Below are 24,268 nucleotides of genomic sequence, written 5' to 3' on the forward strand. Positions count from 1 at the left end.
CTTAAAATTTTTCGTGGTACTGCATGGCCTTAGGAAAAGTCTAAAATCTTGAGCCTGGCCTGCACAGCCCCTCATCTTCTGATCTTGGTGTCCTTCTCTGGTCTCATCCTCCTCCCCCAACCAGGGGCGCCCCACAGCCAGCTGAGCACTTGCAAACCGCCACTCGTGCCAGATCCACCCTCGTGTGGCTTGGGCTGTCATAACAGAGGACCACAGACTGCATGGCTTAGTCAACAGAGATTTATCTTCTCAGAGTTCTGGCGGCTGGAAGTCCGAGATCAAGGCGTTGGCAGGGTTAAGGGGAGGATGTGTTCCAGGCCTCTCTCCTGGGTTTGTAGATGCTGTGTTCTCCCTGTGTCTTCACGTCATCTTCCCTCTGTGCATATCTGTGTCCTAATTTCCTCTTCTTATAAGGACACCTGTCCTATTGGATTAGAACCCACCCGAATAACCTTATTTTACCTGAATGACCTCTTCAAAGACCCTATGTCCAAATACACTCACATTCTGAGGTACTGTGGGTGAGGACTTCAACGTGAATTCCTGGGGGAAACAGTTCAGCCCGTGACACCTCGCCTGGCTGACTCAACTCTGTATTAGTCCCACTCCCTGACTCCCCACCCCGCAGGGTGCATGGGCCACCGTTTTCTGCGCTCCCACAGACTCTTGCACGGCCCACGCTGCCCCCACAGGTCATGCCAGGTTGGAATCATTGTTTTTACATCTCCACTTCCCCTCATTAGACTGCATGGTCCTTGAGTTCAGCTGACAGACACACTTGGGAGTCTGTCTTTGGCCCCGGCACACAGTAGGTATTTAGGACATGACTGAGGACAGGCAGAAGAAATGGAAGGAGACAGGGAAGAAACAGGATTTTGGGAATTTCCTCCTGTTGCTAAAATCTCTGCTTCTCGCTATCTCCTGAAACAACGCCCTCGGGAAGATGAAATGACAAACTGCTGAGAACTACAACTTCTTCCCTGCTCCCATGGCCAAGGGTGAGAGTTCCTTCTAGATTTTTCTGGGGGCAACTCTCTGTGTTTTGAGGAACTGAGACCCCCTGGATTCAATTCTGACCACCTTCACTAGCTGGCTTTGTGTGCCTGGTTTACAGCTCAGTTCACCACCATGAGACTCCATTTCCCCTGACAAATGGGCCTCATAACCCTGGACCTGTTATGAGAATCAGAGAAAACAGTGAGTGTCTAAGTGCTTTAAAAAAAAATTCAGCATTGTCCAGATAAAGGGATTATATGATGTTACGTTATTGTTAATGAATTCTAAATGGTGACATACAAATTATTTCCCTCGAGTATCATATATATTCCTGTTAAATAATAGAACTTTCCTGATTTGGAATAATTGGAGGAAGGGTGTTTGTGAATTAGTGATAAGTCTGAATTATGAGACATTGCAAAAATTTTATTACTTTCCAATTAATGCGAATTAATGGCTAACCCTGTATTGTCAAGACATGGTCCCTTAAGAGAGTTGCCTTAATGAACAGATAGGAATTGCAGGCAATTAAGCACTCATTGTAAGCAAGGGACTTCAAACCAAGTGGTTTTAAAAGTACTGGGAAACTTTTTCTTAAAAAAGCTAACCATCCTCCCAGTACCAGTGGCGTACTTGGAAAATCTTTTCATAATCCCTTGCCTAGGTCAGATTTTGGAAAATTCTGAGGAAGCAGGATTGTGAGTCATTGAAGCATGGCTATTCCCAAAACGACAGGCTGCGGCTGCCTCTCAGAGTGGCAGGTGCCGGCAACCAGGAACCTCGTGAATTGCCCAGGACCCCTCAAGCCTGCAGATGGCTGAAGAGCTGGCATCATGTCCAACAGCTGCACCCCTACCACACACATATGCACAACCTTACACACACAACCATCTCTCATTTTCACATGTTTTTACGTACCCAATTACATGTGTACTTCCGTAAAAGTCACACGCAGTCACATGACACACCTGTTCCTACACTTACAGATATACATACACACAATCTTATACACACACACAACATTACAAAGACAACCACAAAGGCTGAATGTTCCACTTAGGATCCCAGCCCTAGGTAAGAGATGAGGGGTCCCAGAGGACTAAGGGGGTGCCCCAAGGACATCTTCCCCCAAGAGATGAGCACACACAAGATGGGCTGCAAATACAGGTGTTCGCTCTGCTTCCAAAGAGAGTACAGCAGCTTGACATATGACTCTTTACTCTCCAAAGTGTCAGAGAGGAGGTGGAGTATCCCTAGAAAAGAATGGCAGAAACAAAAATCAGGAAACCAGGAAGAACAGCAATAGTGACTAATAGGTGTTGAGCACTTCTCTATGCATCTGTGCTGAGACTTTTAATGCGTTTCCTCCTTTGCTCCTTTCAACAATCTCATGAGGAAGGGGCTGTTATCATCACCATTTTACAAATGAGGAAACTGAGGCTAGAGGTAGGGCTAAATGACTTGCCTAAATTGCCATAGCTAGCATGTGCTGAGCCAGGATTCAAACCCATGTTTGCCTGTCTGTCTCAAATAGATATTAACCAAACTCTGTATGAGATTCAGAAGAGGTGGACTTGAACCAAACAAGAATTGACAAGGAGAGGGAGTGGGTGGTGGGGTGGGGATGGGTGTTATGCTGAATGGGGAAAGAGAGAGGAGGAAACTGGTGCCCTGGAAGGTACAACAGCCCATGAGAGCAGGAGGAAGCCAGGCTTCCAGAAGCGCTCTCAATATTAAAGAGTCTTCAGCTGACTTCACTGGAAAGGACACATGGTAATTGATGTCTCCCCTTTGAGAGACTCAGATTCAGGTGCCTGAAGTAATAATAGCTACCAATTTATGGAGCACTTATTGAGATCTTACTAAGCAGTTTAGGAGCAACATCTCCTTTGGTCCTCCCAATAACCTTATGGAGGAGGTGCGATTACTAACTTCACTTTATAGATGAGAAGACTGAGGCCCAGAGAAGTTGGCAGTCATAGAGCTGGTGAGTAACAGAGCTGGGACTCAAACCCAGGTCTTGCTGACTCCAGATCTCATGCTCTTTTCCATAGGTATGTACCTGACTCTTTCTGCTGGAAGGTCTGTTGAGGATCATCACAGCTTTGATCACATCCCTGACTGGAGTGATGAGTGGGAACTGAGAGATTCAGGAACTCTGGTGCCTTTTTGTGCAGATTATCAGGACTGGAAAGGAAGAAGAGGAGGCAAGAATTATTAGAGTACTGTTCTAATATTTAGATTTCTTGACAGTGGTTTATGAGACTGAAGTGATGGGAAAGCTTGATTAACAATCAGTGGTCAGGAAATATTATTGTGTCTGTTATTTATTTTTATTATAACTCTGCTTATTAACCTGAGACTCCTGGACCCAACAGAAAGGGCATTCAATAGTATATACAGGAGGAAAAAGAGACACACATCTGCCCACCATGGGAACAACAGCTTTTATTCTACAACTGTATTTTAAGCCTGATTATACAGCTTGAGAGAAAATCATGGAAGCATGGTGTGCTCCTCTTGATCCCCAAGACCTCTGAGACTGTCACAGAGGTCAATGGATGTGGAGCGAAGAGGAGAGAAGGGGAGAGATTGTAATCTTTCATCAGCACCGTGGACAGCAGCCAAACAGGCAAAGATGGGGAGCTGTCCTGGGTACTAGTGCTAACAGCTGGGAAAAGAGGACACTTATCAAGTCGGCTATGTGCCAGGCATCATTCCAATGCTGTGCATATGTCATCTCATTTAATATGCCCGAGAGGCCTGCAATGTAGATATCATTTCTCCCATTTTACAGATGAAAATGCTGTAGATCAGTGACAGCATTTTGTCCACATGCACACAGCAAATAATGGAGCTGCGATTTGAACCTACAATTATCTGGCTAGTGATCTAGTCCCTCTTCCATTCTGCTTCCATAAATCCCAAAGACCTCCCACTTTCTGTCCTCACTAGGGTAAGGAGTCCATTCTGGATCTCTCTAGGGTCATCATCAAACACAGGTGATCTTGTGCCCGGGCCAGTGAGGGTGTGATTTGTGAGTCTTTTAGCAATGGGAGCAGGATGCCTGAGAAATGGAGTGTCCTATCACCTCCAGCCACACACTTGTCTTCCAGTCACGGCCAAGGCTTTGGTCAGGGGAAGATGGTGACAGCCCTAGCTGATAAAGGGGAGGATGTATCATGCAGGCCACGTAAGATGGAGATGCAGAGATCTCCACCCGTAGGCTCAGATTTCCCATCCCAGAGCCCTTTCAGACTAGCAGAGGTTATGAGACTCCTTTGGCAGTCTCAGCCACCATCCCCCAGTGGGTGCTGGCCAACCAACATTGATCACTTCCTGCTCCCTGAGGCCCACTGCTGAGTCCTACTGCTTCCAGTGGGAAAGATAAGGCTGAAGAGTGGGCTGAGGTCTGACTTAGAAGAGTTTTGAAATCTGAGCTACATAATTTGGGTTCTTTCCTACAGAAAATATGGAGCCCCTCTAAAAATCACCATCCAATTTTAGAGACTTTACAAAGAGCCAGGCATGGTGCTTGACCATTTCCATATATTTTCTCATTAAATCTTCACTACAGTCTTGTAGTGAAATACCTCAAGGTAGTTTCATTCTTACAGTGATGAAACTGAGGCCTAGAAAGGGGAAGGAAATTGTCCAGTCACAAAGCTCGTTTTGGGGAAGGAGCAGGATGAAAACTCTGGTTTGTGTTACTCCTAATCCTGCACACACTCTCTCATGGCCAGAGGTCATTGACCCTCTGAGGGCCAAGAACCTAGGGCTCAGGAGAAGGCCTGAGCTGGGGGGTGGACAGAGAGAGGGCTGCAGGGTGTGTCTCATCAGGGGTGGAGTTACCATCGTTGCAGCCATAAACCCACATCACAGGGAAATTACTTGGGAGCCATACAAATTAATGGCATTTTCTAGGATTCTTAGGTTTATTTGGGGCTATCCACATGGATGTGAGGTGCTCTCTGGACTCTCAGGGGTGGGGCTGAAGCTGAGAGTGGCACGAAACAGAGCAAAGGAGTATCTTAGAGGTCACTCCAAAGACCAGAGACCTGCTCCCCTCCAAGGGAATTGGCCCCAGTCTTTGAGTCTCTTTTCCCAGGCCTCTGAGCCCTGCAGTCACTCCTGCCCCTCCCTAATCCTGGCACGGTTCTCCCAGGTTGCTTTCCCAACCACTCCCAGAAGGATCTTTCTCCTCATGGCCAGCTTGGGACAGATCATTCTCTTGCTTTAAGAAGTTGTCTCTACAAGACTCAGTTTCCTCACTTGTAAATTGGGAAGAGTAATATCCACCCAGCAGTGTCACTAGCCTGCCTCGTGGGGTTGGACATGGCCAGTGAGTTGGCTGTGCAAGCTCTGGGCTTCCAGGTGGCCCCAGGACAGTGAGCCAGTGCTCTGGGTCTGAGAGCATCAGTGGCCATGCTCTGTGGTCTGGTGGCCATGGAAGGGAGGCCTGAATTGGTGGCCACTCTGGCAGCTTCCCAAGGTCTTTCTGGTTATGAGCATCCTCAGAAAGCCCCAGTATTGCAAGGCACAAAGCACCCCCTAACCAAGGCTTTTGATCACTCTACAATCCTTTTCGTTCGCCTTCAGTAGTGATGAATCAATTGCAAGTTCCCAAAGGTGTTATTTTTCTCTCGCTTCTGGGATTTTCATAAGCTGCCCTCTGGCTGAAGCTCTACCCAGCTCTGACTCACCAGCTAATCCCTGTTCCACTTTCAGGTTAAGAGCTCAGCTTAAACCCTTCTTCCTTCAGGAAGCCTTCCTTGACCTTCAGCCTGTGTAGGTATCACTCTGTGCTCCCCAAGGCCCCATGTGCACTGGGGTATGGGGTGTCTTTGGGGGACAAATGGAAGGTGAGGCGGGAGAGGTGGAGGTCATTGCCTCCATAACCCACACCTGTGCCTGGGAGGAAGCTGCGAGCAGCAGGAGGTGTGGGTTGGGGCTGGTGAGCACCATTGTGGTGGCCACCTGGAGGCTTCCTGAGCTCAGCATCTCCTGGGAGGGGCCCAGGTGTGGTGCTTTGTGTTGCTGGCCCCAGGGGTGGCTCTGCTTACCTGGTGATGAGAGTGGGAGGCAGGAGCCCGTCCCCAGGGGATCTGAACCACCAGCTGGCAGGGCTCCATGCAGCACTGCCCAACCCCCAAGCTCTTACCTGCCAAGAGGGGCAGGGCCGGCAGGGAGGGAAAGTTGTGCCAGGACCCAGATGTAAGTCTCAGACTTATGTTCACACCCATGTCAGTAAACTCATTGTATGCGACTGCATGTGGCCTACATTAAAATGTGTGGCTGTGAGTCTGTGTGTGTTCATGTGTGTATATATGTCTCTGTGCACAAGTATGCCTTATGTGGGTGTCCATGTGCATGCATGTGCCTATAGGTGTACAACGTGTCAGTACACGTGATCTGTGTGTGAATTCACAAATATGTGTTGGATGCAGTTGTGTGTTAGCAAATAGTCTAAGGATTATGCACCCCACTGGGGTTCAGATCCCAACTCAGCCCCTTCCTAGCTCTGTGAACTTGGGCGAGTCACTTCACTTCTCTGAGCCTTAGTTTCCTTGTTTGTAAAATGAGGGTGAAAATTGTAACACCCATCTTGATTGACTTTTGCAAAGGAATCAAGTAAAGCTGTGTATGTAAAGTACTTAGCATAACGCCTGGTTCATAGGAAACAATAAATATTGGCAATTATTATCTGTATTATATGAGATATGGGTATATTGTTGTCTGTGGGTTTATATATATATTTAAACACGTATTTATGGGCCAGCCTGGGGTTAAGTGTATTCAGTTCTGTGTGCTTATGTGTAAGCACATGTGTTAGCATGAGTATGCGTCTATATTTCAGGTTTTTCTATTTTTAACTTTCCACAATGCCCCAGAAGCTCGAGTGCAAAGACAATCACTAGGAAAGAGATTTATGTCCCTAAAACTCTTTAAAACTTCCTTCCTTGACCCCTGGTCTTTGAAAAGAGATGATCATTCTTTCAAACTATCAAATTTTGAGTTTTCTGGAACTCAGACACACATATCAAACCCCCATACCCAGGGAACATGTGTGTGGTACACACATGTGCACACGTATGTGCATACACATATTAACATTCATGATCACCCATGGCTCACCTTGTGTATCCCAGCCTGCAGCCCAGGAGACAACACAAGGTGGGCAATAGTTAGTATTTCTTGACTGAGTGACTCCATCTTGACTTTGGAAAGGAGTGGAAATCCCTTCAAGCCTAAAGAACGCTGAGCATGACAGCTAGAGGGGGATAGGCCTTGAATCCAGCCTCCGGCTCAGGGCTGCTGTTACTGCATGAACCTCACAGCAAAGAGCACCGACCTGGAGTCAGACAGATGTGGGTTCAAGTCCTGCACCCTCATTGTCCTCCAGATGTGGAAGCACGGCATGTGGCTGCGTTTGCTCTGATCCCCTTGCCTGGGCTTGACCCCAAGCCCAGTGCTGCACCTAGAGGGGCCTCCAACTGAGTCCAACCTCAGGGAGCTCTGGGTCCCAAACAGGCCATCCCAATGAGTGTGATGTGCCCAGGGAATTGTGGGGGATCACCGGGGGCTCAGGAAAGGTAGAGTCCACCAGCCCAGGGACATGGCCAGCTGTGCTACTGAAAAGGCAGACTAGGGAGATGGATAAAGAAGATGAAAGTAAGGGCTTAGCAAATGGACAAAGTGATTTTGTATCTGTTGAATCTAATAATTTTTAAAATGGGGCTTCTATTTGTACATTTATGTCCGTAACAGCATTATTCACAATAGCCAAAAAGCGGAAATGACCCAAATGTCCATTGATGGATGAGTGGGAAAACAAAATGTAGTCTGCCCATACAAAGGAATATTATTTAGCCTTAAAAAGGAAGGAAGTTCTGACACATGCTACAACATGGATGAACCATGAGGACATGTGCTAAGCGAAATAAGCCAGACACAAAAGGACAACTACTGTATGAGCCCACTTATGTGAAGCACCTAGAAAAATCAGGCTCGTAGAGACAGAAAGTAGAATGGTGGCACGGCCAGGGGCTGGGGGGAGGGGAGCTGTTGTTTAACGAGTACAGAATTTCGGTTTTTCAAGACGAAAAAAGTTCCGGATATGGAGGGTGGTAATTGCTGTACACGTGAATCTACTTAATGCTACTCAGTTGTACACACAAAAAGGGTTAAAATGGTAAATTTTATATGATGTAGATTTTACCACAATAAAAACCATGGAGGTTGTATTTGCATCTTTTAAAAGTCAGATTTATTGGAGTATAATTACACGCAGTAAAATTCACACTTTCGAGTGTATACTTCTGTGAGTTTTGACAAACACACACAGTCACGTGACTACCACCATAGTCAAGATATATATTTCCATCACCCCCAAAAGCTCCTTTATATCCTGTGCCATCCATGTCCCTCCTTCCAAAACCCAGCCCCTGGCAACCACCATTCTACTTTCTGTCACTATACTTTTGTTTTTTTCCAGAATGTCATAGAAATGGAATCGTACAGAATGTAGCCTTTTGAGCCTGGCTTCTTTCATTTAGCATAATTCATCTGAAATTCACCAATGTTGTCTGTATCAATAGTTCTTTCTGTCAACAGAATAATCCATAACCAATCTATAAATGAAAATTTGGCTGAGTTTATTCTGAGCTGAAATCTGAGGACCATGGCCCGGGGCCTTTCTTCCCAAAGGAAGAAAGGGCACCAAAGAAGTGAGGTGTACAGAGTGGTTATATACCCCCAAGCAGGACGTTTCACATATGATTGAAATGTCCCTCCCACAATAGTCACAAGATTGCCCCGTCAGCACAGCACTTGATGGACACAGCAGGTAGTGGGTTTGCTATCTCGGAGGGCGTAGCAGGAGGCAAGTCTATTGTCTCGAGCTGGGCGGTCACAGGTGAGCACAGCAATCAGTTTCTAGCCTAAGGAAAGATGCTTAACCCTTAAGGAGATGCCAACGTTGGGAGGGGGAAGGAAGTTGCACCTTTATGTCAAGGGTCTTTGTTCTTGCCATAGGGAATCTCTAAAGCAGATATACAATGCATGCTCAACGGCCTCGGTCAGGCCCTTTTGGAAAGAAAAGGTCAGGCCGAATTAGGTTTATACCAAATGGCTTCCTCATATTCTCCAATATATCCTATTGCTTGCCATTTTTATTTGTCATTTCCTTTTCACTTCTGAGTAGTACTCTAATGTATGGATGGTCAGCAGTTTGTTTATCCATTCGCCATCAAAGGACATTTGAGTTATTTCCAGGTTTTGTTTATTATAAAGGAAACCAGTGTAAATAGTCTCATACAGGTTTTGTGTGGACACGTGTTTCCATTTCTCTTGGGTACATACCTAGGAGTGGGATGGCTGGGTCACAAGGCAAGTGAATATTTAACTTTATAAGAAACTACTATTTTGCAAGGTAGTTATACCTCACTTTGTTTTTTAATTTCGTTTTTTCTAGTAGCTCATTTTTATTGTATTTTACAAAAGCATCTACCCATGATGGGTTGGAAGAGAAAAATATCCCAACTTGGTCCCATCCCATGATTAGTTTGAGAAGCTCTAGTTTGGGAAGAGTCGGAGAGGAAGTGTTGGGATAAAGGCTTCTCAGCAGAGAGAACAGCACGTGCAAAGGCCCAGGGGAAGGAGAGCTCTTGGCACATTTAGAGAACTAGGAGCATGAGATGGGGACACCAGTGGGTGGTGAGGCGTGAGGCTGGGAATGGGGTCAGGGACCAGACGGTACTAGAGGAAACTGCCTTGGGACTTTATCCAGAGGCCAGTAGGAAGAGCTATTGAAGGATCTTGAGTAGGAGAGGAAAGTGATTTGATTTACATTTCAAAAAGCTTCCTCTGGCTGGGAGTGGCAGCTCCCGAGGCAGGGGGCTCCTGCTGGTGTCCAGGCCAAAGATGAGGAGACTGGCCTCGGACAGTTGGCAGCTTTGGGGCTTAGAAGGTAAAATGGATTGGCTTTGGGGGTGGGCTAGATGTGGGTAGGGAGTAAGCTCTGAGTGGAGTGAGGGGGCCCCGGTTTCCCTGGCTTGGGCCAGAAGCCCTGTAGGGGAGTGATTGGGATGGGGAGGGCGGCTGCGGGGGTTGGGGGGGGTAGGAGTCAGGCGGGAACAGGAGACCTCCCAGCTCTGTGGCAGCAGGGCCTGCCTCCAGGAGTGCCTCCCCCGCCCAAGCTGGACCCGATTCAGCTGTCACTCAGGAAGGCCAGGGCTCTGAAAGGCCCCCAAAGAGCGGGTGATTTGTGCAGGCCTGGCCGGCCCATTGTCCCGCTGGGATTCTGGCTTTGCCAAGAGTAACAAAGAGCTCAGCAAAGAACTGGCTCTGGGCTTGGTGTGTGTGTGTCAGGGTGGGGGTGGAGAAGGAGGGGGGAGCGGGGGAGGGGCTCACCTCAGGCCCAGGCAGGGCCCAGGGTGTTGCTTTCAGCTTTTTTCTCAGGCGTGTGTGGGTCTGTGGGTGTTTGATCATGTGTGCACATACCTCTAAACTGTGCATAGCCACTTAAGTGTACTCGTGAACACGTGTGCATTGTGCATCTCTGTGTGCGTGCATCTGAGTGCCCTGTGGACGCATTTGGGTATCTCCATACATCCACGGGCATTGGATATTCTTTGTCTGCCTCCAGATCCACTCTCCACCCTGCTCCGTGCGCCCCAAGGAGCCTGACCCCGGGAGCACATCATCCAGACTCCAGGTTGACTTCTAGCTGGCTTCGGCCGATGGGAGGCCCAGCCAGCAGATCAGAGGGCAGGAGCCGGACAGGTTGGCTCCTTCCCCATCAGGCTGTGGATTGACAGTGACTGTGGTCCAATCCGACTGCCACAATTTCTGTTGGGCGGTCCTCTGCAAAGCTGCATGTGTCTCCAGCTCCCACGATTGCTCCTTTTGCTGACCCTTCAGGCCTAGGATTGACAGCCTGGCTCCCTGCTATTGCTAGGCCCCCAAGTGCGTCTCTACTGCTTTTCAGTTTCCCTTCACCTTGCCCTCACCTTTGTAAATGGCCCCTTTATTAAATTTTTCTCACCTGTTTGAGTGTGCCTACTCTTTCTTCCTGGGCTCCTGACTGAGACAGCAGGTGCATACATTTGGGCACCTGTGCACACGTGCATACTACATCTCTTGGTAGGGCTGTACCTGGATGGACATGCATGCATGTCTGTGTGTATTTGTGCACATGTATGCATGTGCTTTGTACATGTGGGCATCCTTGTGTGTGCACATGTGACCATTTGTGAATAGGGGCACATAACATGTATGCCCAAGTGGGTATATGCACACGTGTGCAGTTTTTATTGTGTTTCTGCATATCCATGGGAGTGTATTTCAACTGTGTTTGGTGTTTTTGGGTGGGAATGATTGTGAGTGGCTTTGAGTGTGTGCTGGCAGAGCCACAACATGAAGGAGACCTGATGGTAACACGCACAGGCTCCTCCTACAGGCTCCCAGGCAGCCAAGGATCACAAAGTAGCTCCTCCCTCAGGGCCTCTTAAGAAGTTTTGCCCGCCCAAAGGGACCTGCTCCCAGGAGTTCAGCTTATTTTGTTCAACGAACTTCGCTGGGGTGCCCTCGCTGCCTCCCTCATAACACCCTGGGTACCTCCTCCCTTTTGCCAGGCCGGGGGAGGTGACCTCCTCTGGCTGCAGTCTCTCAGCACCTCAAGTCAGATGCAGCATCAGACAATGTTCAGAGAGCAAGACCCACTTTTACTGAAAGGGTTACTATCTTTACTCATAAAGGGCTGGTGCTAGAAAGACATGAAACCCAGAAGTTATCAAGAAAATGATAAACAGAGCCAACTCTATAAAAATAAAATCTTTTTGTGTGGTGAAAGGAATCAAAGAAATTTAAAAGACAAACAAACTGATTGGAATTAAGTATAATTTATATTGTAGACAAAGAGTAATATCTATCATATACAAAGAGTTCCTGCAAACAAATAAGAAAATAACAGCAATCCAATAGTAAAATGGGTTAGATATATGGTTAGGTATTTCAGGAAGAAATATGACAAATGGCCAATAAATAGATGAAGAAAGCTTAAGCCCACTAGTAACAACAAAAATTAGAATATGTGAAGAAACTACTTTTTGCCCAACAGATTTACTAAACTAAAAAATTGATAATATCCAGTGATGGAGTGGACATGGAGAATGCTGTTAGAGGGAATTTAAATTGATGTCACTTAGAGGGGGCAATTTAGTAATATGTATCAAAATATAAAGTATGTATATTCTATGTTCCAGCGATTCCACCTGTAAAAATCCATTCTACAAAATTACTAGCACATGCATGCAAAGATATGTTTGTAATGTTATTCCTTAAAGAATTTCCAATAATACAAAAATATTAGAAACCACTTAAATGTCCTTCAGAAGAATTATGATTGAATAAATTGTGATCTATCTATACTCTGGAATACTATAGCACTATTAAAAAAAATAAAGTAGACCTGTATTACTGACATAGAATCTATAATATACTCTCTAATATAAAAAGTAAAATTTAAAACAATACATACTAGATAAACCCACTTGTGTTTCTGAACAATGCTGTGTGCAAATGGGCTTAATAGTCCAAAATTATTCATGTGCTTTTAAAAAAACTTCTGATCTTTGCTAGGTCGGCCAGGGAACATCCATCTGCCTATAAGGAATTAGGAACATTATAGAAGAAATAAAAAGAGAAAGGCAAATTTGGCTTTGGACACTCAAAAACAGGATTTTGCAGCCAGACAATAGCCAACATCCCGTAGCTCCTATTTATCAATGAAAGATTTGGCCATGTGAGTGGAGGTGGGAAGAAGGATGTGACAACGGGGAGAGCCTGCCCCAAGGATGGAGGGGGAGAGAAAGGCAATGAGCGCAGTGAGCCAGAGAGGCGTGAGGGCTTCAGTTCCCACCTTTGGGGGCCTGTCTCGGAAGAGGGGTGTCAGTTAGTTAAGGGTGTTAGTCAAGGGATGTTCTCAGTAACAGCGGGAAGATATGGCCTCCACTCCCCATTTCGCCTGAGGATGCCACCCGAAAACAGGGGCTGTGATGGCCAGTCTCCAAGATGACCCCCATGTTCACCTCCTCCAGTGGTCCCCGTTGGGAGACAATTCTGGAGCTTGCTATGAACTGAACTGTATCTGACCAAAATTCACGTGTTAGAGCCCTGACCCCCAATGTGGCTGAATTTGAGATGGGACCGTGGGGAGATAACAGGTTAAAGGAGGTTGTCAGGGTGGGACCCTAATCCCACAGGACTGGTGGCTTTACTTGAGACCTCTCTTACAAGAGATCTCTCTCTTTCTCTCTCTCTGCCACGTGAGAACACAGTGAGAGGGTGGCCACCTGCAAGCCAAAGAAAGAGCCCTCACTGGGAACCGAATTGGCCAGCACCTTGATCCAGTCTCTGGAACGGTGAGAAATAAACCTCAGTTGTTGAAGCCACTTCATCTACGGTATCGTGTCATGGCAGCCTGAGCTGAGTAAGACAGACCTCTCACTTTTCGGCATGACTTGTGAGCAAGGCACTGACTGTCCTTTCTTCTGGGCTCTCTTGTCAAGGATATTTGTGTGGCAATCTGCCTTGGAAGACAGACATAGCATCTCCCTCTGGGGCAAAGAGCAGGCATGCTACTGCCCATTATGGAGGATTTGGGCTCCCCAAGCTCAGAGTTCCTTTCCTATAACACAACCCACTATGTGGGCAGTGATTTCTAGCCCTCCTCATCTTAATCCACGTGAATTGGGGCTGAGCGAAAAAAAATGCTGGTCCTCTGGCTACTGTTATTGCTGTGAGTAACAAACTGTCCTCTGTGTCTGACCCAGGAGTCTCATGTCTTCTGCCAGCATCCAGGAGGCAGGCTGACTCCTTGGCTTGCGAGTAGGGTAAAATCTCAGACCCTGCACAGCTCTTGAGAGTCCTCCCCTAAACTAAATCAAGGCTGACGCTCGGGGTCAACAGAATACTGCAGAAGTGATGTTATATGACTTTAAGACTAAGTCGTAAATGACGATATAACTTCTGCCTGGTTTTCCTGGGATGCTCATTCTCGGATCCCGGTCACCATGCTGTGGGGAAGCTCAAGTTGCCCTGTGGAGAGACCCACATAGCGAGGAACAGACTGCCCTCACCAGTTTGTTAGAAATGTGAGTGAGCCAACTTGGAAGTGGATCCGCCAGCCCCAGTCAAACCTTCAGATAACAGCAGCCCTCCAACATCGTACTGAAATCTCAGGAGTCACTCAGCCAGAATTGCCGAGCTAAGCCACCCCTAAATTTCTGACTCAGAGAAACCATGACAGATATTGAATGACTACTGTTGTTCTAAGCCATTGCATTTGGGGATGATTTATTATGCAGCAAAGATAACTATTACATGAGACGCAGGCCTCAGCCCCTTTGTAGCAGGGTTATCCAGCAGAGGGAGACTCTGAGATTTCCTGAGCTCCCAGGTGGTGTGGAAGTTGAAGTGAGTGCTGGCAGACCTGCCACTCTGGCCTCTGAGCCTCAGTTTCCCCACCTATAAAGTCTGTGTGAGGGGGTACTAATGTTACCTCCTTCCTAGGATTGTGGTAAATATTCACTGAGATAATCCAGGTAAAGTCCTCGGCACGGGGTCTGACATGAAGTCAGTGTTCACTTTCTATATAATAATCTCTATCATGAGCATGTATTGCTTTAGTTTAATTATTTTGAGAGATTAAAAATTTAGAAAAATCAGAAGAATGGCATAATAATCACTCATAATCACAACACCTAGATTAACAACAAATAACTTTTTTGTCACGTCTGCTTCCATTCTTTTTAAGTTACACAGTCCTACCTGCATATGTTCTCCCTTTGAGAAATGAACCCAAACATCGCAGACGAAGCCAAGATCTTCCCAATCTCTCCCCAAGGCCCAGTCTTGTCTCCTTCCCGCCATACAGGCCTCAGCAGGAGTGTAGCGTGTTTACTTCTGGTCCAGTCTTTCCCCCAGAGCTGGGTGATGGATGGCCACATCCACCAAGCCCCCGAGAGTCAGGCACACCAGGGACGGTGCAGGTGCAGAGGTGCCTGGAGAGAAAGGCAGCAGGAGGGGAGCAGAGGAGAGACAAGAGCCACCAGGCAAGAGAAACCCCAAGAAGGAGGCCCCAGGAGCTACCCCGGAAGACAGGGAGTTTGAGGCTGTGTCAGGTGGATGATGGGCTGTGGGAGCTGCCATGGCTTCCTGACATTGGGCTAGTCACCGTCAGCTGCACACAGTCACAGGGCCACTTGTGATGTCACCTGCCCAGTTAGCCCCACCTCCCAGCGTCACCAATGCAGTCACAGAGTCATACACAGTGTCACCTGCAGAGTCAGCCCCAACACCCCTTGTCAAACCAACACACACAGTGTCACTTGCACATAGTGAGGTCCACTATGAACAGCCAACACTCACTCATGGTGTCACCTGCACACAGCCAAGCAGTGTCCCCAGCTCAGACGCACACGATCCCAGTCACCTGCGTGGGTGACAACCAGCCACACACGGTGATTTGCTGTCCATACTGCATCAGTTGCGCCATGTGGTGTGACATCACACACAATGTCACCAGCCGCATGCAGACCCCTCCCCCCCGCAGAGCCCCGCCCCCGGGCCTCATTACACACTGCGCTGCGCAGTCCGGCCCGGGGTCTGGGCTGGGGTGGGCCAGGGCCCTGCCTCTGCCAGCAGGACCACCATTCAGGCTCCGTCTCAGGGAGCTGAGGAGGCCAGGGCGAAGCAGAGCAAAAGCAGAGAAAAGGCTTTGTTCTTTGTGGGCAGGTCATTAAGGGGAGCTGGAGCCCCTCTGCCAGACCCTCCCCTCCAACAAAGGAACAAAACAGCAGCTATTTTTAGATTTGTGTCAACCTCTCCCTCAGACCCTGGGGTGGGGAGTCCCGTGAGAGAGCCATTTGTGAGGGCTCTAATGAGCGGCAGCAGCCGCGCAGCCCAGCTCTCCAGGCAGCTGTCCCCCATCTCTGCCAGGGGAGGAGCGAGCCCCGGATGCTCCCGAGACAAAGAGGAGGCCGAGACAATGAGAACAATGGCTGGGCTCCCGGGATGCCTGCTTCTCGGGGAGCACCCCCTACTCTTTGGAAGAAGGTCCCATTGGGCACAGGCATGGCGTCAGGACATTCCCTCCTTTGTTGAACCCACAGACACCTCACAGGCCCGATTTCCCGAAGGAGCCGACCTGAGAAGACGACTTGCCTGGAAGCACATGGGCTCTTTCTAGGACACAAACCTCATAGGATGGGCAGCTTTGGAATCATCCAGACCTAAAAACGAGTCTCAGCTCTGCCCCTCACAGCTGCGTGGCCTCGGGCCTCAGTCTCCTCACCTGGAAAATGGGGACGATAATTCTCACCTCCCAGGATTGTCATGAGGAGTCTGGGAGATAAGAACTGGGCACATAGTAGGTCCTCAACCAGCCCAGGAGCCCCGGACTATGTGAGCTCCTCGCAGAGCAAGGGCCTTGTCTTGTTCAAAGCTGGGCTGGAAAACCCATCACACTGTGTGGCATGCGGTAGGTGCTCAATAAACTTTGTTGAGGAGGTTACTGAAGGGTCCTTACCAGCCCTCTGCCCTATAGGCTTCCCCTAACTTGAGTCACCCTCTTCCTAAGCCCTGCTCCTAGTGTCCCCCCGGAAAGAAATATGCCCGGCCCCTGGTCCGCGGGAGAGTCAGCCTCGCAGGGCCGGGAGCCCCGTGCTGCAATGACAGGGCCTGGCCACCAGGGGGCGCAGCCTCTTAAGGTTTCCGCACCAGCCCGAGTCCTTCCAGCCGCTCAGGGGCCTGGAGGGCTGGAGACGGTACCGCCCACCAGGCGGAGGACCTGTCCACCCTCTCAGGCCAATATCGTGGGGCCACTCTCCTTCTCCTTAAGTGCCGTGGAGCAGCAGCGTTACAACCCAGCCTGTCATCTCGCAATGGTTAGAAAGAAGCACTCCTTCAGGTCCGACCTGCAGCTCCCACTTTCCAGTGTCCTGTCCTCACAGACTATGGAGACCCATTGTTCCCCAATACTTGCCCCCAAAACTGTTCCCTGTTCTGTCACCCTTGTCCCCAGTCAGAGAAGCCTAGGCCATCAGAGCCAGAGGGTCCTCGAGTTGATCTGAGTATCTCTCACTCCATTTTACAGATGGGAAAGCTGAGGCCTAGGGAACAGAATCGTTGTCTCGGGGTGCACAGTGAGGAGGTAGCTGGGCCAAGACCAAAACATCGATCCCCTTTTTCGTCTTGTGCCATCTCACGCATGAACTGTTTTACTGTTGTTCTAGGAGAAGGAAAAAAAAGAGGAGGAAAAGGATCTTTGAGACCCTCTTATTCCGTTCTACATCTCTGGCCTTCCTCTGTACCTGCATGATTTCATAGAATCCTCTATCCAACCCCTTGAATAGGAAGTTATCTCCATTTGTGGATGAGGAAAGGGAGGCCTGGTGAGGCTGCCCGAAGTTTCACAGCTAAGAAACAGCAGCACTGGTATTTGTCCCCAGGACTGTCAGATTCCAACCCACATTCTTTCTGTAGCATTAGGTTGAATCATATAAAATTGCCTTTCCCATAGATCAAAGTTTTTCCAATATTTGGTATGCTTAAGCTTAATACTATGCCAAGGAGACTCCCTTATCTTGAAGGACGGAGCCACTATGTGGAATATGCTGGGGGCAGTGGGGAAGGGGGGGAAGATTTCTTTGGGAGCAAAACACCCCAAGGTGATGGCTGTTGCTAGAGAGATTGTCCCCTCCAAGCCCAAAGCCCAGAGCGGGGTTCTGGAATGGCCAGATGGCTCTAGAGGCCCGAGTTCAAGGACTTCTGGCTGCGGAGGTGTCATGCACTTTGTGCAAGAGGAGATTCGAGGGAGGGTCTTGAGGGCAGATGTGGCTTCTCCGGCTATGTCAGGGAGGCCCTTGGAAGAGAGACAAACCCACATGGTACAAATTTAGAATGTCACAGAATGCCATGGACTATCATGGCTAGAAGGCCATAGAGTGCTGTTGAATGTCAAGGAATGTCGTAAAATGCTCTGGAATGTCAAAGACTGTCACAGGACATCGTGAATTCTTGCAAATGTCATAAATTGTTGTAAATGTCAGAAGCTGTCATAGAACGCTGTAGATGGTTGTAAATGTCATCGAATGTCAAGGACCACCTTCCAGTGTCATCAGAGAATGCTGTAGATGGCTGTAAATGTCACGGAATGACTTAGAACACTGTCCCAAACCATGGTAGGCTGTTATAGAATGTCAGCATCACAGAATGTCATGGAAAGTCGGAGCCAGTTGGAAGGGACTTTGGGGCTCTTCCAGGTCCAGCTGCTCATTTCGCAGATGGGAAAACTGAGGCCCAGAGAGGAGAAGGGCCTTGTGTAATGAAGCTCACGCCAACAGTCATTAGCAGATGCATATTCAGCATCTGGGTCTCTGGACTCCCAGCCCAAGCAGCCTCCCTTGGCTGAGGCTCGTGGGGACTAATTAACCCTGTGATGGAAACAGTAGTGCCCCAGTGGGTATTCAGCTAAACTCCCAATTCGGGCTGGCACTAGCCCTATGCCAGGAAGGGGAATTAACTCCGCAGGTAGGGCTTTCTGGCCTGGAAAGCAAAATAATGAGTTCTTTGCACAGAAACCAACAGCAGTCCTGCCTTGCAACAGAGAGGGGGTGAGTGTGTTGCGGGATCCCTCAGAGGCCTCTCCCGGGACCTGTGCCAGAAAAGGTGCCCCCAGGCTGTCCCGGGAGCCACTCCTTGCACAGCCAAGGACTCAGAGGTGCCCAGTCTTGTAGACAACTCTTGGCAGAGGCCCTGGGGCCTAGGAGGCTGGGTGTGGATCTGAGAGGTGGGGGAACAAGAGAGGGACCCTGGGAGGGTCTTTCCAGCCAGATGTCAGGCAGGCAGGAAGGACATTCCTTTGGCTAAGCTGATTGCAGTGAGTGGAATGGAAGTTAACAATAAGGACCCAAAGAGTCCGTTTGCTGTCTTGGCAGGTTTCTGGATAAGGAGTCACAGACGCGAGCAAGATGGCAAGATGAAAGTGTCTTCAGGAGGTGGTCTTCCTTGGCCTCTGTACCCAACAGGAGACTCGATCCAGGAGAAGACACTCCCCTCCTTTTGTCCCCAAGCCCCAAGTTCCTCCCCTCTCTCTCCCCCACTCTTCTTCCCCATGTAACGATCCCCACCCAGCACTAGCCTGTCCCTCTCCCGCCTCTTGGGCAGGCCCCATCGTCCTGCGAACCACCCTACAGTTTCTCTGATCCACACAAATGAACAGAGCTCCACAGCTTCCGGCCCTAAAAGGGGAAGTGAAACGGGGAGATCCCAGGGGTCTGCCCACAGCCTCGTGGATGCAGAATCCCCTTCCCCTGGCTGCTGGTCTAGGGACCTTTCCAGGTTCGGAGCCCAGAGCCAACCCAGGGTGTCCCCAGCCGTGAGGGGAGAGTTGGCAGCAGCACTGAGCCGGCTTGCTGGGGAGGGTCCCTCTGGCAGGCTCCAGGGCTGGTCCCAGCAGACCACAGCCACCATCCCAGCTGAGCGGGGGTGGGGTTGGGGGGCGGGGATGAGGACAGGGACAACTTTCCCCTCAGGGCTGGGCTGGCAGTGATTCAGAGTGTTGGGCACCTGCCCTCTTAGCAAAGCCTTCCCCTCTCTCTGGAAGTTTGCTCCCTGCAGCTGTAAAAATAACAAGGTCCCAGCTGAACCTGGTGGCAGAGCTAAGGTCAGGAAGGGACACAAAGAAAGAAAGTGCAGGAGGAAGAAGAGATGAAGGGGCTCAGGCAGGGCAGGCCATGGTCCTGGGTGGTCTGAGGGTAGTCAGGAACCAAGCAGGACCATAGGGGAGAAGTGGGGTTGGCCCCTCTCTTGTCCATATTAATGAAGCTTTTCTAGCAGTGCATGCCCACTTGTGTTGCTGGAGACTGTACGTTTGTGTGTGGACACGTGCTCAGGTGTGTGTTCTCGCCCCATGGGGTTCTGTGTATGCTTGCATGATGGGTGTCTGTGGGCATTCTGCATGTTCTAGTGTAGACATGAGTGTGAATCTGGATGTGTTTCCATGTGAGTGGGTGTGACCGTGTGTGCATGTGTGTGTACCTTAATATGAAGATGGTGGTCTCAGCATCGGCTGTAAGAGGATCTGGTTTAGAAGACAGCGGGGAGTAGCGTTTAAGAGCTCTGCCTAGACTCAGAAAGATCTGGGTTCAAATCCTGCTGGTGGCATCTTGAGCAGTGATTTAGCCTCTCTGAATTTTAGTCTTTCCATCTGAAAAATGGGGACAATACTAGTAGCACCCTCTCAGGATTACCATGAAGTTCTAGTGAGACAGTGGATGGAAAAGGGCTTTGTGAATATAAAAGGCTGACAAGGCGTGGGACGGACAGGTGACACGGGATTGCCGCGAGATCTGAGGCTAAGCATGGTAATGATACACAAATCACATGTGAGCTCGTGTCAGGAATAAGGCGATAATAGAAGGAGGCGCCAGGTCCTCTGTGTACAAGTTGGGGACAGGATTTACTGATGTGCCAGCGTCAGGTACATTCCCTACCCCTTCCTCTGCCCTCCATCCACCATTTGCCAATTTCCCAGATCTTGAGTTGTGAAGAATCAGAAGAATGGGTACAGGAGACAGAATCAGAGAGAAGAGAAGGAAAGAGAGAGGAGAGAGGCTAAGGTGGTCTACGTGATAAAGAACTGGGAAGAAGGGAGAAGAAGGAGAGAAAAACAGAAACGGAGGGGCTGGTGGGGCTCGGGTGTGTGAAAGGCGTTGGAGCAGGAGCAGGTGCAGGTTTGAGCCCCGGGGGAGGAGGGGCTTGTGAGCAGGGATGCTGTGAGTTCCAACCTGGATCCCTTTTAATGTTCTTCTTGAAACTCAGGTAAAGGCTGGGATTCTTAACACCCTATTTGATGGGTGTATTTTGTGTCTTTGAATGTGATCCTGTGCCAAGACTGGACCATTTGCGGCCACCACTTGTCATCTAATCAGCTATGTCCAAGGAAGCTGGTCTGCCTGTGGGCGGGAGAGCAGTCTGGAGAGAAGGAGGTCACTGTGAGCAAGGCAGATCCCTCCAAAAGTTGTCTTCCAGTGAGGGGCATTCCCAGCCCCTGGGGCCAGGGCTTCCTCCCTGGACAGGTGCTGCTCCGTCCCCCCAGGGAGGCAGACAGAAAGGCTCGAGAGGATCTCGGTCGGGGCCCTGGGCGGAGAGCCACTTGGGATTCCCAACCTCAAGCTGGGTGTGGCTCATCTGCGCGTGGTCTCTGCCTCAAAGAGCTTGTAGTCTTGTAGAGGAGACAGAAACCGTAACTCCATGAGCCATGGGAGAGTAACAATGAAGCCCTTACAAGACAGGGGTGGAGGGGAGTGTTGGCTAATCCACCTGGGCAGAGAAGGGGAGCCACAAAAGTAGTGACCTTCGACTTGAGTCTTGAGGTCTGAGCCAGAGAGTGCCAAGTGTTCTACAGGCAGGAACAGTGTGTACAGAGGGGAGGGGATGTGAGGAGCCTGGTACGTAAGACAATCGGCAAGGGAATGAAGCTTGGGATGTAAGAGGGAGACTCCAGAGCAGGAGGGCGGGGGTGAAGATGAGAGAGGGACAGAACACCAGAGGCTGTACCAGGGGGCCCTGGAATTCTGGAGTGAAGATTATATCTTGAAGCAATGAGGAGCCTTGGAGGGCTGTGGAAGGTTTTAATCAGGGGATAATGGGATTGAGATGGCATTTTAGAAAGATTACTCAGCCTGCTGGGGGGGCCCAGGAGGGGAGATGGCAGGCAGGAAGGGCAGTCTGCGAAGCAATAATAGTGAAATCATTGAGCTTTATGTGTCTTATTTCGTTTTACCCTCTCCACTGCCCAAGGTAAGATGATGATCCCCACCTTATAGATGAAGAAACCGGGACTCAAGAGATGAAATGAGTGTCCTAAGGTCACACAGCTTGCAACCCAGACCTGTCCAATGTCAGAGCCCTCAGTCTCAGCCTCCCAACCCTGGTAAAGTGCAGCAGCTCTGGATCCAGGCTGCTTGGGTTCGAGGCCCACCTTCACCAAAGCATATGACAACTGACATAATGTGGCAACTGACATTAAGAGCTCCGGGCCTCAGTGTCCTCATCTGTAAAGTGTGTTAATGATAGCATCCACCTCCTGGGGTTGTGAGAATGAAATGAGTTGACGTGTGCAAAGTGTCTGGCACCGTGTGTGGCACGCAGTGAGCATTCATCATGTCAGTGTCCTCGGGGAGCATTTGTTGTCCATCACAGAGCCACAGCAGGGAGCCGCCCAGCTGAGTGGTGAGGGCTGGGCAGGGAAAGCAGCTCAAGCTGGAGAGATGGAGAGGGTGGAGCTGGTGGGACAGGGGGAGGAGGATGATGAAGGAGGAGTCAAAGATGTGTCCTGACTGTCCTTGGGGGTCTCGGAGGGTGGCAGTGCTGTTCACTCAATCGGGGGACTGGAGGACGAGCAGGTTCAGGGGAGGATGATGAGCTCGGCCTGGGGATGGTGAGTCTGCAGCTCATGTAAGCAGCCCCACCCAGGTCCCCACCTGCCTCTGCAACCTGGGAGGACACCCATGAGCTTCCTCCTGGCCTGACCCTCACTCGGACAAAGGCCTACTCTGAGCTGAGTCTCCTGGGAGAGCTCCATGTCCCTGGCACTCTAGGGACAGATGGGTGTCACCAAGGCCACCCAGAGGCTGTGCTCCCGCCAGATCCCAGGTCCCTCGATCCAGTCTCAGAGACACTTCCAGGCTCCTGCTCACCTCCCTGCAGTACCCATGCTGAGTGGGTCTCGAACCCCTGCAAGGCCAGGTGCACTTAGAGACTGAGGTCTTTTCCATGTGTGACTCCAATGTCCTTCCCTGAGTCAACATGAATACCACGACCAGAACGGTAAGATCTTCTTTAGAAATGTAGGATGTCCTGCTAATATGTCATTTTGGGAGTATTGGAGGTGCCAAAACCTTTTCGGTGTTTTAGAAAGAAAGGATGTATTAGTGAAACTGGCCGAACATAAGCCTCTTTCTTCTGAGCACTCTATTATAAATGCCATTAAAACTAAAAAAAAAAAAATAGGGCAAAATGTACCAAACAGGAGTCCCTGTGGGTGGGGTTGGGTAATTTAGGGATTAAGGACTCACTTTTGAATTCAGACAGCCCTGCTTGTGAATTCCTTCTTTTTTTTTCTCCCGCAAGTCCCAGAACATAGTCATATATCCTAGTTGTGGGTCATTCTGGTTCTTCTATGTGGGATGCCACCACAGCACGGCTTGATGAGCAGTGCCATGTCCACACCAAGGATCTGAACTGGTGAAGCCTGGGCCGCTGAAGCAGAGCGCGAACTTAACCACTTGGCCACAGGGCCGGCCCCTGTTTGTGAATTCCTGCTTAGTCTTTCCACATGCCGAACTTCAGGCGAGTTATTTTCACCTGCTGGAGGCTCAGTTTGTTTTTCCTCTAAATGGGCATGGAAAGTCTGGGGTGTTTTCTGACCCCACAACGGATTCTCCAATTCCCCAGACACCAACAGTTCATTTCCGATGCTATCTACCCAGAATTAGCGTCAAATCCCACCATTTAAAGAGCTCAGTTCCACCAGACTGCCCCCTCGTCAGATGCCAGTTGCAAGTCCTGTGTCATCTATTCTTCTGACCAACTGGCTATAAATTAGGGGTCCCAAAACCCCTTCCTCAAGTTCAGTAATTTGCTAGAACAGCTCATAGAACTCAGGAAAATACTTTACTTGTGTTTGCTGGTTTATTATGAAGGATACAGCTCAAGAATAGCCAAATGGCAGAGATGCATTGGGCGAGGTATGGGGTTGGGAGGTGGCCCAGAGCTTCCATGCCCTCTCCGGATGCACCAGTTCCTGGCACCTTGAAGCTCAGGGGCAGTGTCCACATGAGGAGTAAAGAAGCCAATGCTGAGGATGAGGCCCAGAGCGCATGCTCATGAACAGGGGCCACTGTGAAATGCTGGGGGCTGGATGTGCTTGCTGGGACCACACAGTCAGCTGAAGGAAGGACAGGAGGGCAGGGCTAGTCGGGGGCAGGTGGCATGGGGTTGGCATGGAGACCATATGTGCTTTATTCTCTTTTTTCCCCTAAAATCAAATCGTCTTTAAATAAATAAAAGCAACATTTATTTAAATAATTCATTGGAAACAAAAAGATTCACTGAAGATAGTACAGAAAGGAGAAAGACAAGCAAAGTCAGGATGAGCCCACGTCCAGATATTAACTACTGACAATATTTTGGTGTGTTTTCCTCC

The 24,268-nt window shown here is 49.4% G+C and overlaps 2 long non-coding RNA genes across 2 annotated transcripts; one reads left to right on the plus strand and one right to left on the minus strand.

The window, feature by feature from the left end:
• Positions 1 to 226: 226 nt before the first annotated feature.
• Positions 227 to 15,537, minus strand: LOC139079553 (uncharacterized). The gene is made up of 3 exons (XR_011533255.1): positions 14,827 to 15,537; positions 3,059 to 3,183; positions 227 to 2,249 (listed from the first exon to the last, which is right to left on the minus strand). It is a non-coding gene; the product is annotated as an uncharacterized lncRNA (long non-coding RNA).
• Positions 15,538 to 15,608: 71 nt separating this feature from the next.
• LOC139079618 (uncharacterized) lies at positions 15,609 to 19,900 on the plus strand. The gene is made up of 3 exons (XR_011533377.1): positions 15,609 to 16,537; positions 18,996 to 19,423; positions 19,593 to 19,900. It is a non-coding gene; the product is annotated as an uncharacterized lncRNA (long non-coding RNA).
• The last annotated feature ends 4,368 nt before the right edge of the window (positions 19,901 to 24,268 follow it).

The sequence above is a fragment of the Equus przewalskii genome, chromosome 26 (genome assembly GCF_037783145.1).
Source record: "Equus przewalskii isolate Varuska chromosome 26, EquPr2, whole genome shotgun sequence".
Classification (NCBI taxonomy): domain Eukaryota; kingdom Metazoa; phylum Chordata; class Mammalia; order Perissodactyla; family Equidae; genus Equus; species Equus przewalskii.